This window comes from Crocodylus siamensis, chromosome 5, assembly GCF_052110815.1.
Source record: "Crocodylus siamensis isolate JL-2025a chromosome 5, ASM5211081v1, whole genome shotgun sequence".
Lineage (NCBI taxonomy): Eukaryota > Metazoa > Chordata > Crocodylia > Crocodylidae > Crocodylus > Crocodylus siamensis.
In genome coordinates, this window is record NC_143399.1 from 116476372 (window position 1) to 116492217 (window position 15846).

A 15846-nucleotide genomic window follows, 5' to 3' on the forward strand; every position below is an offset into this window, starting at 1 on the left:
CCACCCCACCCCCTGCTGCCACCTGTGGTGCCTCTGCTACCCAGAATGCAGACTCTGGTTAGGTAGACTTTTGATTAAGACAGTAACACTGCATATTGTGCAAAGCCAGAACAAGTAAGAGTCAAAACAAAATGCTAGTCAGTTTTCTCTTCTCTGGTATTTGGGGCAGAAGGAAAAAAAGTCTGGCAGCGGTTCAGAAACATGGCTACAGGGGTCCATATAACAGCTGTCAGACCATAAGTGGAATGGAGTGAGATAGTGTGGGGAGGTTATGCAAACTGAGTGATCTCACTTTCACAGAGGATATTTAAAAAAAATAAAAATAAAAATGTGGTTGTTTGGGGTATTGGGTTTTTTTTTTTTTAAGAATACATCACATAGCATCTATCTTAAGACCTCTGAGAATTCTGCAGCTTGTGTTTGCAGGCGTTTATTTGCATCTGTTTGAGATGTCATTTACACAGCAAGATTGTGCAGTGGTCTTTGACATCTGCAGCAGAATGTCACTGAGAAATTGTGGATAGCAAATGGTTAACGTGATTGTAAGATTATCAGTGCCTTATGAAAATTGTGTAGGTTTTGTCTTTTATTATGTACTTGAACTGTAAGAAGTGAAATATTGGTGGTATTGTTTTGTGACTGAAAAATGAATTGGATGAGGACCTACACCTGTGTGAGTTGCCAATACTTTGAGAGTCCATGTTGTAGTACATTGAATATTAAGGTGACTTGTATTGTCGGGAATGAAGATGCACTGTCAGATATGTAGGCATAAAGCTGTCCCCTGATTTTGGATGGATGACAGGCAGGGAGTGCCAGGACAAGGTAAAGACTCCTTGAGGTACCTTAACTACATCTCCATTCTTTCCAATGACTGGTTTTTGTTTTAATTTCATCATGACTTAGAATTTTTTAGCTCCCAGTGCTTGGGGCTTTGTTAACGGTAACCTTTCTTCAGTCTTTGTCTTTAAAAACCAATAAATATGTGCACTCTTTTAACTTAACTTTATTTAATCAGTATCTTTAACTACAAATTCCTTCATTTTTTTTAAATATTTCCCTATGATATTTTAATGGAAGCTAATGATATCAAAAGCCAGAATGTGGTTTTGTCTCATCATAAAGTATAAATGCTTTGTAAACCATTGACTCATTCCAGTCCTAGTTTATTGCTCCTTCCTAAGTCTTTGACCAGAGGTGATCTGTGCATGTTGAAGTCCTTGCAGTGACAACATTGGGCATTGGGTCAAGTCCATCATCTTCCCAGGATTCCCCTGTGTGGATTATAAACTCTGTGCAACTCCTGCAGACTTAACAGCTCCTGCAGGAATCCATGTAAGTTTTATAAACTCAGTGTGCAACCATGCAGGACTTATAAGCTTCCCAGAAATGCCTGCAGGATTTATAGTCTCTGCCAAAGTCCCTGTAGAATTTGCAAAGTCCCCAGTGATTCCTGCTGATGAGGCAGAAAGCATCTGGCAAAATAGGCTGCTGCCTATGAAAGCTCATGCCTCTCTAAAACAGTTATCTCTAACTGCCCACCTTGCCTGTACCTTCTGCAGGGATTTCTGTTAGGTTTGTAAAATTGTTTACGTCTTTGTAAGGCTTAGATGTCACAAGAGTCTCCAGATGATACGACCTTTATCTAGATCTGTGGATAAGGGGAGCGGCGAGGCAGAAGGGGGGGATCGGACACATCCCTCTTTGACTGTGCAGTGCATGTGCGATGAGCTGTCTGAGTTTACCAGCTGGCTTACATGGGCTCCTGTTAGCACCACAGTTTTCATGGGGCTCTAGAGCCCAGGAGATGAATGATGTGCTGCAAATCCACCCCTGCACCTCCTCACCGCCCTGCCCCCCGCCGATTTCAGAGGCAGGGGAAAAGACAGGGCAAATGTCGGCAACAATCACCTATGCCAAGCAGCTAATAAGCTCAGGTTGCTCACTGCATGTAGGCTGTGCAAATAAAGAAGAGTGTGATTGCACCCTTCACTCCCTGGCTACATCCTGGGTTCGAGTTGATCTTTTTTTTTTCTCTTTCCTTCCTTCTATCCAGATTTCCTGTCCCCCCTTTTATGTTTCTAAGTTTCCAGACTTACTGAAACTCAGACGTTATGGTGCCTGCAAACATTAATACACTTCCACATGAAATGTCACAGAACTTTCAGAGGTTTACAAAACTGGATCAAGTGACTTAAAATGTCCTAGTAATTTTCTTCAACATTTGAAAGCGTCAGTCTTTGCTGAGCACAACATAATAAAACAGATCTTGAGTTAAGCCTCTTTTTTTTAAATCTTGAGCTATAACATTACACGTTTAACCCTTCTGCCAGCCACAGGACAACAGTAATAAGGGCCGAGTTCAATTTGGGGGTTTACACAATCATTTTTCTTGGCTTGAGCCCCCACTCAGGAACCTGGGAAAATAAATGGCTTGGTGTTCCAGTGTGAACAAACTTCCCCACTTGCAAGCAGTAGTAAACTGTAATAGGGTTTATTGAAGGGGAATGGGACAAACAATCTTAGGAAATCCTTAAAATCCTGAGCCCCCTCTCACCAATTATTAACAATTGATTGCATTCAGTGAGTTCTTAGTCCCACACAAGGTGAAATTGGGAGCCAGTAGGGGTATGCGAAGCTTCAGTCACTGATTCGATTCAGAGGAGATTCGGTGCAATTTGGTGGCCAAATCTCTGAATCTGAATCAAATCAGGAGACCCATTAATCTCTCTGAATCAATTTGGAAAGATTCAGTGGTTCAGCCATGGACACAGCTTTATGTTTTTTCTACATTCCTCAAAGTCCAGGTGTGGCTTGTGAACATGGCGATCGTTAGGTGGGTGGAGCATCCCACAGAAGCATGCGGGGGTCCCCTGCATGCTTGGCAGTGGACCCGGCAGTGGACCAGAAGTCCACTTCCAGGTCTGCCACAGAGCGTGCAAGTGACCCTCCCCCCCCCAATGTCCAGCTCGGCGACTAGTGCCTCCTGGGTCTGGGCAGGCACCCTGGGTCCCCCTCCAGCCAATTGCTGAGCCGGGGAGCATGGGGGGTGGGTCCCCCGTACGCTCAGCAGCAGACCTAGCAGTGGACTGGAAGTACTTTCTGGTCCACTTCCAGGTCCACCACTGAGCATGCAGGGGACCCCCCCTGCACTCCCATGGCACACTCCATCTGCCCCATCATCTCAGCATTCACGAGCCACTCCTGGTACCTCAAGGTACGTAGATAAAACATACAAAGCTTTGTCTATGGCTGAATCGCTGATTCTCTGAATCAGAATTGAATCTTGATTCAAATTCAGCTGAATCAAACCGGGATAGTGATCTGAATCAGAAAATCAACTCACTGTCCCCTGAATCAGGCCAAATCCAAATCTGAATTGAATACTGCCTGCTTCACACCCCTAAGTAGCCAATGTATCTGCTAGCTTAAGCTTTCCACTTGCCTCACCGCCTCTGGGGGGGGGCGCTGCTTTGCCACTACTGTCACTGCTTGTCACTGCTGGAGGAGAGGGGGTGCTGCTCCTCCATCACTGTCATAGATCCTCACCACCAGTGTGGGCACTGTTCCAGTGCTGTTGTCATTGCTTCTCACCAGTATGGCACGCTGCTCCTCCATAGCTGTTGTTGCGCCTGTTTCTTTCTTCACATCAGAACACCCAGGCAAAATTTATTTTCTCAGGTTTCTGGGTAGGGGCTTAAATCAAGATAATCAATTTATGTAAACCCTTATTACTTCAGTCCTGTGCCTGGTAGCATTGTTACACACCATTACAGAAATACCACAAATGGTTCATTCTGTTATATGCAGTGATTATGAAGAAAATGTACAGCCTTTTATTATTAACACCTGCTTGGCAGGTATGTGTGCACATAGGAACCAGAATTCTTGGTATAGGTTAGACCTAGACTTTTTCAAATATGTCAGCAAATGTTGCTTCTCTGCTTTATACCCAGGAGACGGGCTACTAAACTGATGCAAGCTACTGGGTAAACTTTGCTCCAAACTCTTGCTAAGTTACGAGGTAATGCCTTTTTTTTTTAAATCTCCTGCTCTATACGCTTCCTGCCTGTAAATTTGCAATAAGAATATACTAGATTAAGATATTTGATGCCAGCAAATTTTATGTAAAATAAATGTAAAAAGTGTCAGTTAAGATCAAAGGAATTGTATCAGAAAATAATTTACCTAAAAGCATTCTGTGACTGATCCTTTCACTTCAAGGTTTTCTTGCCTTGGCCAAATGATTGTGAATTAGTGCAGATTTGAACCATGCTATTTCTTTATAGATAGAAATGATAGACTTATTTAGTAAGTCTTTAACAAAGGTATTTGTTTTAAATGGAATGTATCATAGTATAGTGCTACTCTGAAATGCAAATATTAAGTGTAAATCTTCGAGGTGACAAAGCCCAGGGCTTATGCACATAGTGATGGTGATGTCCCAGGAAAGGCTCATACCTGTATGTGCAGGCATTGGGGGGAGGGGGTTGCCAAAGAACTATCTCTTTGCACAAGGGACTAGCTGCAGTGGTACAGGCTTCCCAGACATGACATGGGCTCCTTGAAGGCTGTCATAGTTTCATAGTTGGTAGGGTTGGAAGGGACCTGAGCAGATCATCAAGTCCGACCCCCTGCCATGGCAGGAAAGAGTACTGGGGTCAAACAACCCCAGCAAGGTGTTCATCCAGCCTCCTCTTAAAGACCCCCAGGGTAGAAGCCAGCACCACTTCTCTTGGAAGTTGGTTCCAGATCCTAGCCGCCCTGACCTTGAAGTAGCGCCTCCTGATGTCTAGTCTGAATCTACCCTCTGCCAGCTTGTGACCGTTATTCCTGGTCACTCCTGGCGGTGCTTGGGGGAACAGGGACTCCCCCAATACCTGCTGGTCCCCCCTGACTAGTTTGTAAACGGAAACTGTCATCTTATTGTCTTCTCTAAATTGAACTCAGGGTGTTTGCCCCACTTGCCCATGCCTACTTACAGTATTAAGTTTAGCCATGTGAGCAGATGTGAAGCACTGTACTAAGTAGAAGCACAGTTAATTGCCCAAATAGAGTTCCACTCTAATGCCTGAACTAGCTAGGGTGTTGGAAGCAATGTAGTTGTATTAAGCTGTGAAGATGTGTCCTTAAGGTATAAGCTTGATCTCGTGCTGGCCGTGCCATAAGGAGACAGTATATTCGACATATTCCAGCCTTTTAGGTGTAGAATTCCTACTCCTTAGATTTTACTTCCAGCATTTTTCTATTCTGTTTTATCATCCGTGCACACCAAACTCCCAGATCCAAATATATTCTCCAACTTTGCAGACGTTCTGGTCTCCATTTGACTTGTGAACTGAATTCATACCACACATCCATCTCTCTCTTTGAAGAGCCGTAAATGCTTCGTGTCTAGAATTTCATCAATAGAGCATATCATTGCTGACTGCTTTATTGCAACGCCCACTCATTTGCAAATGCCCATAAACTTCTGGAAAAATATTCAAATGTTATCCATGATTTTATGTTGATTGGAATCTATTAAACAAGACTTCAGGAAAAAATATTTTAATCTAAAACTTAATTTGCAGTTCAATTTGCAAAAGATAGATTCTCTCTGCCAACCTATTTTATCTATAACAAAACGTACAAGAAAATATATTAATGTCCAGCTATTTTTATTTATCTTGCTTAATCCTATAGATCTTTAATGCCTCTGCTATTTCAGTGGTTTTGAAATATATCTTCACTTAAAATTGCAAAAGTGTCATTATTATTTTTAAATCATCTTCTGACAATTGATTAGAACAGGTTTTGGGGATATAATGTAATGTTTTTTTAATCAGTTTGAACTTTAGTTGGAATCTGTAATGCTCGAAAATAGAAAATATAACATGGCATTACTGAACCAAGGGACCCTTTATCAAAGTCATCAAAAATGTCACTGGCTCAGAGCAAGGAAATCATCAAAAAATAAGAGCCTTGGCCACTACTTGACTTGGCAAGGCACAGATTAAGGGAAAGGATTGTGGTTTTTATGGCTCCCCTTCCAAAAATGAGGTGAGGGAAAGGGTTATGTGACTTTTCTGTCTTGACAGTTTTAGAGCGGCTAAATAAAATATAATAAAATCTTCTGACTTCTCTAATGTCACAATGGGAGATGGAATGTTTTATGCAGAAAGGAAAAAGCAATAAACAAAGTCCATTAGCAGGCCAATTAAATTAATCAATCCACTGAAGAATGACTTTCTGTGAATGAGTGAAAGGAAATAAGAGATTTTTAAACTGCTTGCATAAAAAAGGCCAAATTCTGAAGAACTTCAAGGTTCTTATTGAGACAGAATTTCCATTGAAATCAGTAGGACTTTGATTTTTTTGAGCAGGTACTTGAAGACTGGGCCTAGGGTTTTATGATTTGCTGTTTTAAGGCAATTTTACACGTGCTCTGGGATGGGGGAGGCAGTGTTTCAAATTAGAGCAGCTCTAAAAACCACCCTAACTAAAGCATTGCTGCATCTTGCACATTGGTGTCTCCGTGCTTACAAATGGCGGCAGGGGGGCTTGAACTAAAGCTCATTAAATGAGCTTTAGTTCAAGCACCCTCTACAGCCATTTTTAAGCATGGAAACACTGATGCATAAGATACAGGAGGCTGCTGGAGCATGGTAATTACCACGCTCCAGCAGACTCAATTAATCAAGTCTGCAACAACTCGCTTGAATTGCAGCACATTGGAGCAGCCTCTGCACTCATGTACAGGTATCTTTAGTGACCTGTCTACTTTCGGCATATATTAACTGCGTGGAATGGTTTAATATAACATGTACAGTGACTCAATAAACTGATGTGTGACCATTTCTTTTATAAATCGCAGCATTGTCTCTGTGCTGCAGTTACCTTGCACTGTGTTTACCATGCAAATCGCATCACAATTACTTAACTACTTAACATAATTAGGATTGTAGATTGGGACCACTAGAATTCATGCCAAAAGTGCACTGTGTGGCAGTTCCTTTTATCCTGGTAGTTTCTCCTGCATGCTTCCCTGCTGCTGATTGGTGCTTGCTGCTGACCGAACAGGGGGCAAAAATTGTGGCATATTTAAAATGGCAGTTTTTGGTTCCTGGCCATCAAGAGCAAGTGGCAAGCAGGAGGGCGGATGGGGCTTCTCTGCCAGTCAGTGCCAGAGATTAATTTTTATTCCAAAATTGAAAGAGTCGCCACACACTGTACTTCTGGTGCAAATTCCAGTGGTCCCTAACCATAGAACAGTAGGGCTAGAAGAGCCCTCATAAGATCCTCTAGTCTAGCTACCTGCTCAAGTCAGGATCATCCCTAACTAAACCACCCCAGTCAAGTGTCTGTCCAACTTGCTCGTGAAAATTTCCAAGGAGGAAGATTCCACAATTCCTCTAAGTAGCCTGTTCCAATGCTTGACTATCCACATGGTCAAAAAGGTTCTCCTAAACTTCAACCTAAATTTCTGCTACTGCAGCTTGAGACCATTGCTCCTAGTTCTGTTCCCTAGAACCACAAAGAAAAATCTATCTCCAGACTCTTTGTAATCAGACTTCATGTATATGAAGACTGTAATCAAAACTCTGCCCTATCTTTTCTTCTTCAGACGTATTAACCCTAGTTCTTTCAGCCTTTTCTTTTAAGTCTTGCATCCCAGACCCCTAATCATTTTTCTGTGCTAAACTCTTTCCAAACTCTCGACATCCTTCTTGAAGTGTGGGGCCCAAAACTGGATACAGTACTCCATATGAAGCCTCATCAGTGCTGAATAAAGTGGAAGAACCACGTCCTTTAATTTGCATACAACACTCGTGTTAATATAACACAGATTGCTGTTGGTCTTCTTTACAAAAAGAACACACTGTTGACTCATATTCCACTTACAGTGCATTGTAACTGACTGGTCCCTCTTTGCATTTCTGCAGCCTAGGCAGTTATTCCCAAGTCTGTATTTATGCATGCAATCATTCCATCCCAAACACAGGACTTTGCATTTGTCCTTGCTGAATCCCATCTGATTGATTGTGAACCATTTCTTCATTCTGTCCATGTCGTTCTGGATCCTAGCCCCGACTTCAGAAGTATCTGCAATTCCACCTAACATGGTGTCATCTGCAAATTTGCTAAGTGTGCACTCCATCCCATCATCATCCCATCATTAATGAAGATACTAAACAATACCCAACCCAGGGCAGACCCCTGGGAAACCTCACTTAATACCTCCTCCCAACTAGACTTTGAGCCATTGATGACTACTCATTGGGTGTGTCTACATGTCACCATTTGGTGATATTGCTACAGCGCCATGCTTTAGTACTTCCTTTTGGGTATGGGTGGTTACTGCACTGTACACACAGTGCGTGCTTATATTTCACTGCTACATCGCCATACTAACATGCTGTACTGAGGAAGTATGCCACTATGGTGACGTAGTTGGCGATCATGTGTAGAACTGTGTGATCATGACATCTTCATAGAGAACCATACGGTGATGTAGCATGTTGTGTAGATGCACTGAGTACAATGATCCAACTAGTTACGTATCCACTTTACAGTATTTCCTTCTAGTCTGTATTTCCTCAACTTCTTAATGAGAATGTTGAGAGAGAGTGTCAAAAGCCTTGCTAAAGTCAAGGTATATCACATCCAGTGTTCTTCCTCCTCAATCCACAGAGCCTGCATCAGGTTGGTCAGACATAACCTCTTGGTATATACAAGCAGATGGTTCCTGATCACTAGGGCTGTGCGAAGCTTCGGTCACTGATTCAATTCAGAGGAGATTCAGCCCAATTTGGCAGCCAAGTCTTTGAATCCGAATCAATCAAATCATGAAACCCATTAATCTGTTTGAATCAAATTGGAAGCTTCTGATTTGATTAGGAGAGATTCAGAGACTTTCAATAATTCAGCCATAAACTGAATTGTATGTTTTTTGTATGTTTTTTGTATGTTTTTTTCTATGTACCTCAAGGTACTGGGTGTGGCTTATGAACACTGAGATGATGGGTTACAGGGGTGGCCGGATGAGAATAGGATGGGATTCAACACTGACAAGTGCAAAGTGATGCAGCTGGGGAGGAAGAACCGGCACCATACCTACAGGTTGGGGAACTCCATTCTTGTCAGTACAGAAGTGGAAAAGGATCTTGGAGTCATCATTGACTCCAAGATGAACATGGGCCGGCAGTGTGGGGATGCAGTCAGGAAGGGCAACTATCTTGTCATGCATCCACAGAAGCATCTCGAGCAGGTCCAAGGAGGTGATCCTCCCCGTCTATGCAGCATTGGTCAGGCCACAGCTGGAGTACTACATCCAGTTCTGGGCACCGCACTTCAAGAGGGATGTGGACAACATGGAGAGGGTCCAGAAGAGGGCCACTCGCATGATTAGGGGGCAGCAGGGCAGGCCTTATAAGGAGAGGCTACGGGACCTGAACCTGCTCAGCCTCCAGAAGAGAAGGCTGAGGGGGGACCTAGTGACCTGTTACAAACTAGTCAGGCAGGACCAGCAGGCATTGGGGGAGTCCCTGTTCCCCCGAGCACTGCCAGGAGTGACCAGGAATAACGGTCACAAGCTGGCAGAGGGTAGATTTAGGCTAGATATCAGGAGGCACTACTTCACAGTCAGGGCAGGTAGGATCTGGAACCAACTTCCAAGCAAAGTAGTGCTGGCTCCTACCCTGGGGGTCTTTAAGAGGAGGCTAGATGTACACCTTGCTGGGGTTGTTTGACCCTAGTACTCTTTCCTGCCATGGCAGGGGGTCAGACTTGATGACTGACTCAGGTCCCTTCCAACCCTAGAAACTATGAAACTATTAAACTATGGGGCGGATGGAGCATCCTATGGGAACATGATGGAGGGTCCCGCACATGCTCAACAGCAGACCCAGAAGTGAACCAGAGGTACTTCTGGTTCACTTCCAGATCCACCATGGACACCCAGGGGAACCACCCCTCAACTCATTGACTGGTGCTTCCTGGGTGTGTGGGGCCACCCAGGATCTCCCCATTGCCAATCGCCAAGCTGGGGGAGCATAGGAGGGTCCCCTGTGTGCTCGGTGACAGACCTGGAAGTACTTATGGTCCACTTCTGGGTCCACCATCGAGCACATGGTGAACTACCCCCACTGCACTCCCATGGGATGGTCCATTTGCCCCACCATCTCAGCATCACGAGCCACACCTTGTACCTCAAGGTATGTAGAAAAAACATATAAAGCTGTGTCTATGGCCAAATTGCTGATTCTCCAAATCAGAATCGAATCTTCAGATTCAAATTCAGCCAAATTGAATCGGGACAGTGATCTGAATCAGCAAATCAACTCACTGTCCCCTGAATTGGGCCAAATCCAAATCAAATATTGCCTGCTTCACAAACCCCTACTGATTACCTCTTTCACCTCTAGGTGCTTCACAGTGGATTCCTTGAGGACCTGCTAGATGATCTTTCTAGGTATGAGGTCAGGCTGACTGTTCTGTAGTTCCCCAGATCCTCCTCCTTCCCTTTCTTTAAGATTGGTACTATATTTACTCTTTTTCAGTCATTTGGGACCTCACCCAACCTCCGTCAGTTCTCAAAGAAGATAACCAATAGCTCCAAAACTACCTCCTGCAGTTCTTTCAGTACCCAAAGGTATATGTCATCCAACCCTAACAACCTGAAAGCATCTAGCTTCTCCATGTAATCCCTAACCTGCCATTACTCTAGGCTGTTTGTCTCCTTCCTTATCTTTTCTGCCAACTGGAAATAAAAAGATGTTGCTTGCTGCCTAAGGAAAGAGTGCTCAGGGTCTGGGTTTGTGGAATCCTAGGAACAGCCAAACCCTGGAGAAGTCTTGAGCTGAATTTTTCTATGCTGTTTAAAGCCTTGGGGAATAAAGCTTTAAGGTTTTAGTGTACAACTTGGGGGAAGTTTGACTTATTGTAGATTGGGAAAGAGTAAAAGTTTGGCTTTCAGAATGTCTGCGTAATCTACAAATGCAGGGGATTGTTGCAAGTAGAAAAATATCTGGCAAGAGGATGTGGAACAGGGAAATGGGAAGCCTGCTTAAGATTTGCATTTATCTATTAAATGTGGTTTCTGACTCCCTGCCTCCTAGTGTTTGGCATGAAATACCCAGTTGTTTTGCACCATTGCTGAATGTTACATCTGCATAAATTCTATACCTTTACTTGTTATGCATAATTTCAAGCCAGGATTGAAATTGGCTGTTTGAGTTTCCAATTTACCTATTTATATATCTTACTAATTTTCATGCCAGAATGTAGCTGGCTGTGGGAGTAGATGAAGGTGATATAAGGAACTCCCTTCCCTGTGCCTCTCTGCATGATCTAGCACACTCTTCATGGGAAATCTACCCTGGTGCAAAGCCTTGAAACACCAAAATGTTTCCCCACAGCAGGATAAAGAAAAGGTGATTTGTACAAGAAGATGGCTTCATCTTTTTTTACTCTGCTCAGCAGAGCTGCCCAGTCAAGGGGGAAGGGCATGTTGCATCTTCTCAAAATAGGCCCTGCTGCCATTATAGACTGCCTTCCCCCTGAGCCCCTGGACAAATTTTAGTGAAGTCAGCTGGAATTCTTCCAGGAGCTCCCATCTGCTGCTTGCTCATCCTCACTCCCTATGGCTAAAGCCAGGATTTTTAACCTTATGTTTTCTTTACTTGTAGCTACAGCCATCCCCTTATGGGAGGGAAAGCCACCATTAAGAGAATACTACAAGGAAACAAAGATGAAAAATTTCAAATACGTGTAATTCTGTCCCCATAGGTCAACTTATAGAACACAAAAATTTACACTCCCAACTCCTGCAATAATGTGGCCTCCCAATTCTTCAAAGCCATCAGGTGTTTGCTATCTTTTTATAAACAAGGTTCTGTGCTGTTTACCCTTTTTGTATGATCAACAAGCTAAGTGCAACTTTACCTTTATTCCCTTTATTTTGTGGTGCTCCATTTTATATTCTGTGCCTGTTCAGCCCTTGAGGATGGGAGATCCACAGTATGGCGAGAAGAGGTGAAATTTGTCTTTAATCCAAATTGTTTGTATTCATTAGAGCTGAAAGATATCCCAAATCTGACCTCTGAGGTACCTCACTACTAAACTCTTTTATTATACACCTTTTATTACCTCCTCACTGCTTCCTATTTTTGAGTTAATTTGCTATCCTAAAGCTATTATTTTAACCCATGTACCATAAATCCCTGCCTTACTCAATTATCTTTGGTGTGGAACCTTATTATTCTTTGAACTTGTAAGCATACAAAACACACTGCAGTTCCCTTGTTTGCAATAGCAATAATATCTTCCAAGAGCTAAAGTGAGTTAGTTTAAGCAAGTCCTTTATAAATCCTTGTTAGATATTTAGAATCAAATTATGTATTTCAAGGTCTTTGATAGTACATCCTTCAAAACATTCTCCCCCTTTATTAAGCTAACCAGGCTATAATTACTAGCTACTGTGTATTTTTGCAGCCTCTTTACATTTTTAAAAAAATATTGGTATTAGCTTTGCCATTTTGTGGTCCTCTGGAGTATACCTTGTCATCAGAGAACAACCCTCCATCCTCTTTGTCCTCCAAAAAGTCCGAAGCAAAATAACTGTTTAACAAATCTGCCACCTCCATCCTTGTCTCTAATTCCCTACTATCATTTTTAGTGGACCAATTTTCTCTTTTATGGTCTGTCGACTGAGAATATATGTGAAGAGACCTTTATTGTTAGTTGAACATTCCCTTGGACATGCAGTTTTCTTTTTTCACACCTTTAATTGTGAAAAGAAACATGAATCCAGTCTAAGCTGCTACAACATCACATAGCAATTAAAAGCATCAGTGTTAGGCTTTTTATTGATCACAGTCTAATTGAGTATTTTACTTCCTCATCTATCATTAGAAAGCAGCCCAATAGTACCAAAACCCGGGAGCATACACCTCAACATTTGGGGCTAATCCAGGTCTATGGAGTTCAGCCATGGGGACATTAAGTTTATGGCTGACCACTCTGTCTATCAAGTTATGGTTTACCTCAGAGACAAAATCCAAATGCAAGGAAAGTTTGCTGTAGGCCAGAGAATGTGGATTAAAGTCCAATGACTGCTTAGGTCTAGACATGGTGACAGGGGGAAAGGAAGCAGCATAGACTCTGGTCTGTTTGTGTAGGAGCTAAAAAAGCCAAGTAGAAGGTTAGGTTCTTGTCTCTGTCCGGCGCACTCCCAACACTGAAACCAGTTTATATTCAGTACAACAGAATTTTGTCTCTTTTGTGCTGCAAGAGTTAGTATATATCTTACCTTTGTGACTTGGGGTCATCTGTAGATCTGATTCCTTCATAGAATGTTATTTTTAATATTTATTTTGCAATACTTCTGATGTGACCACTAGCAACCAAATCCCACTTATTCTTGAAAAATAGGTCCTGTTTTGCTCCATATAATATTACCTATCTTTATCTATTTATTGTTTGTTTTAATGACACTGACCAGATATTGGATAACTGATCATTTTCACTTAAACAGATTCTCTCAAGAGTGTCTTTCAATTTTTTTTTCAATCCGTTTGCAAAGTTCAGATAAAATGGCAGGAGTTCATCTGCAATGGGCACCCTGGTAAACTCGATAGAGTGGTAAGAACAAGAGTGACTATGGAAAAAAGATGTTCATTTCAAGCTCTGTATGGATGTAGGACATAGAATACTATGTTAAACAGAATGGGGTAGATCCTCTATGCCCACACCACAGGCTGTCAGAAAGCTAGTTAAAGCTCTCATTCCACCCCAGATTGGAGTCAGCTCTAACTTGCACCTATTGGGTGTAGCTCTTATTGTTAGGTGTGTGTGGATGAGGCGGTCAACAGTGTTGAGTTCTCTCATTTTGGTAGTCTGTGTGCATACTGTGCCAGGATGCTGCTGTGCTGCTACTGCAGAGAGCATGAGTCCCCTAAAGACCTCATTGTTATGAAAGGAATGACCAAAGGCTCTTAGTAACAACAGCTCGGCCAAGTTTTTTTTTCCCTACAAAGCACCTACACAGTAACATACGTAACTAGCCAGTATATGGTGTTGGCCGGGGTATTTGTAGTAAGGTACAGGCATAATTCCCAGATGCACCCTCCAAGCCTTGCACAAAATTTCAAAGGGTCCCAGACTCTCATTTGTGTGCTTATCAAAACACCTTCATGTTTACGGCATGCACATCCTAGTTCTCAACTAATAGCACAACCTTCCCGCTGAATAAGGAAACATGTTTACCAGGTCATCCTGTTCTTTATTTTGATGTCCTGTCAGATCTCATCAATCATTCTTTATCCATTGGCCTTGTGAGGAGTCTTCATACCCTAACAGCCTAACTTTTTCCCAGAGTCTTCTAATCTGTGTTTCTGTAAGTAATATGGTAATAATTAGTTCTGTTCTCAGTGGATATATCATCTACACATGTGCTTTACTGTAGAGTAGACTAGACTAATTAGATCCACAGTAAAATGTCACTTTCTACACATGCAATGCTATTAGGGCACAGTAAACTAATTAACTCCACTGTAAGATAGTACTGTCTTAAGGCCAAGTAATTAACTGTGCAGAAACGTACATGTAGACACTGACTGAAGGTATAAATTGCACCCTATCGGTCCAGCCAGCTGGGGGCCTGCTCTGTCCTGGTTTAAATTGCTGCTATTGTGGACACGTGTGTCAATGCTGCACTCAGGAGCAGTTTATTCCTATGCAAACTACTCTAGAGTTTATTGCTTTGCATTATTTGCATGTGTAAATGCACCCAGTGAGGCCTACTTCAGTCAATGCTTTTAGCAAAACCTTACCAGTATACAAACTAATGGATGGTTGTTTTAATCCATTTTCCAGTGAGGCCTACAGCACTCAAAGACTATATGTTAGCTGGTGAAAGTGAATCAATTCACTTTTATCAAAGAAATTTCAAACTTGAGTTTTGACAGATTAGAACAGTATTCCAGATATGGCCTCATGAATATTTTGTATAATGTTGCATCTCTACTGCAAATATCCCTTTCTATGCTGGAAATACCTACCTAGGATAGGATGGCATTTCTCTTTTTCATGCCACAGCACACATATGAAAGTATGAAAGAAGTATGAGTTAGTAGTTGCAGATAAAGTGTCAAATGAAGAAAACCAGATTTCTTGACAACTAGAAGTTGCAGGAAATGAGCAAGATCTGAATTCAAGTCTAGTCTTCAAATTGTTCCTCACAACATGGGACAAAATGCAGGGTGGCAGCTTTGATTTCTATATGTCATTAATACAAGCAACATAGAATGAATAGGTTTCAGATTCCTTTCCTTTACATCTACGTGCTTATCTTTCTTCTGTGCTTTTCCTTTGTTAAAGTATAAGCTCTTTGAAAAGGGGTAACCTAGTCTTGCATGCTGTCTGTTACTCATCTATCCCATTGCTGATGGTACAAAAATAATAAATACACATGCTTGTGGACTCCATTTACTTGAATTCTGTCTGCAATCATTTTAAGTAGAATTTTTATGTCCTTCCAGGGACAAGAGTATAGCAATAATAGAGTTTTAATTTCCCACTTGAACACTAAGTGAAAGGGGGACAATTACTCAAAATCCAGAGACTGTTCACCTTGCTTTTTTTCCTTCCTTTTTAACTAATACTAAAATGATTGCCTTGTATATAAGGGTGCAGAGGTTGAGACTTGGAAATAAAAGAATAAGCGATTAAAGATTTTAAGACTAAAATTTCCAAGTCAGCAGTTAGTCTGGGCAATAATTTAGTGGGCCTACCAATGATACAGGCTAAGTACAGATATTCAAAAAGACCTTGGTGGAAAACACTCTAAATATCAGACTTTACTTA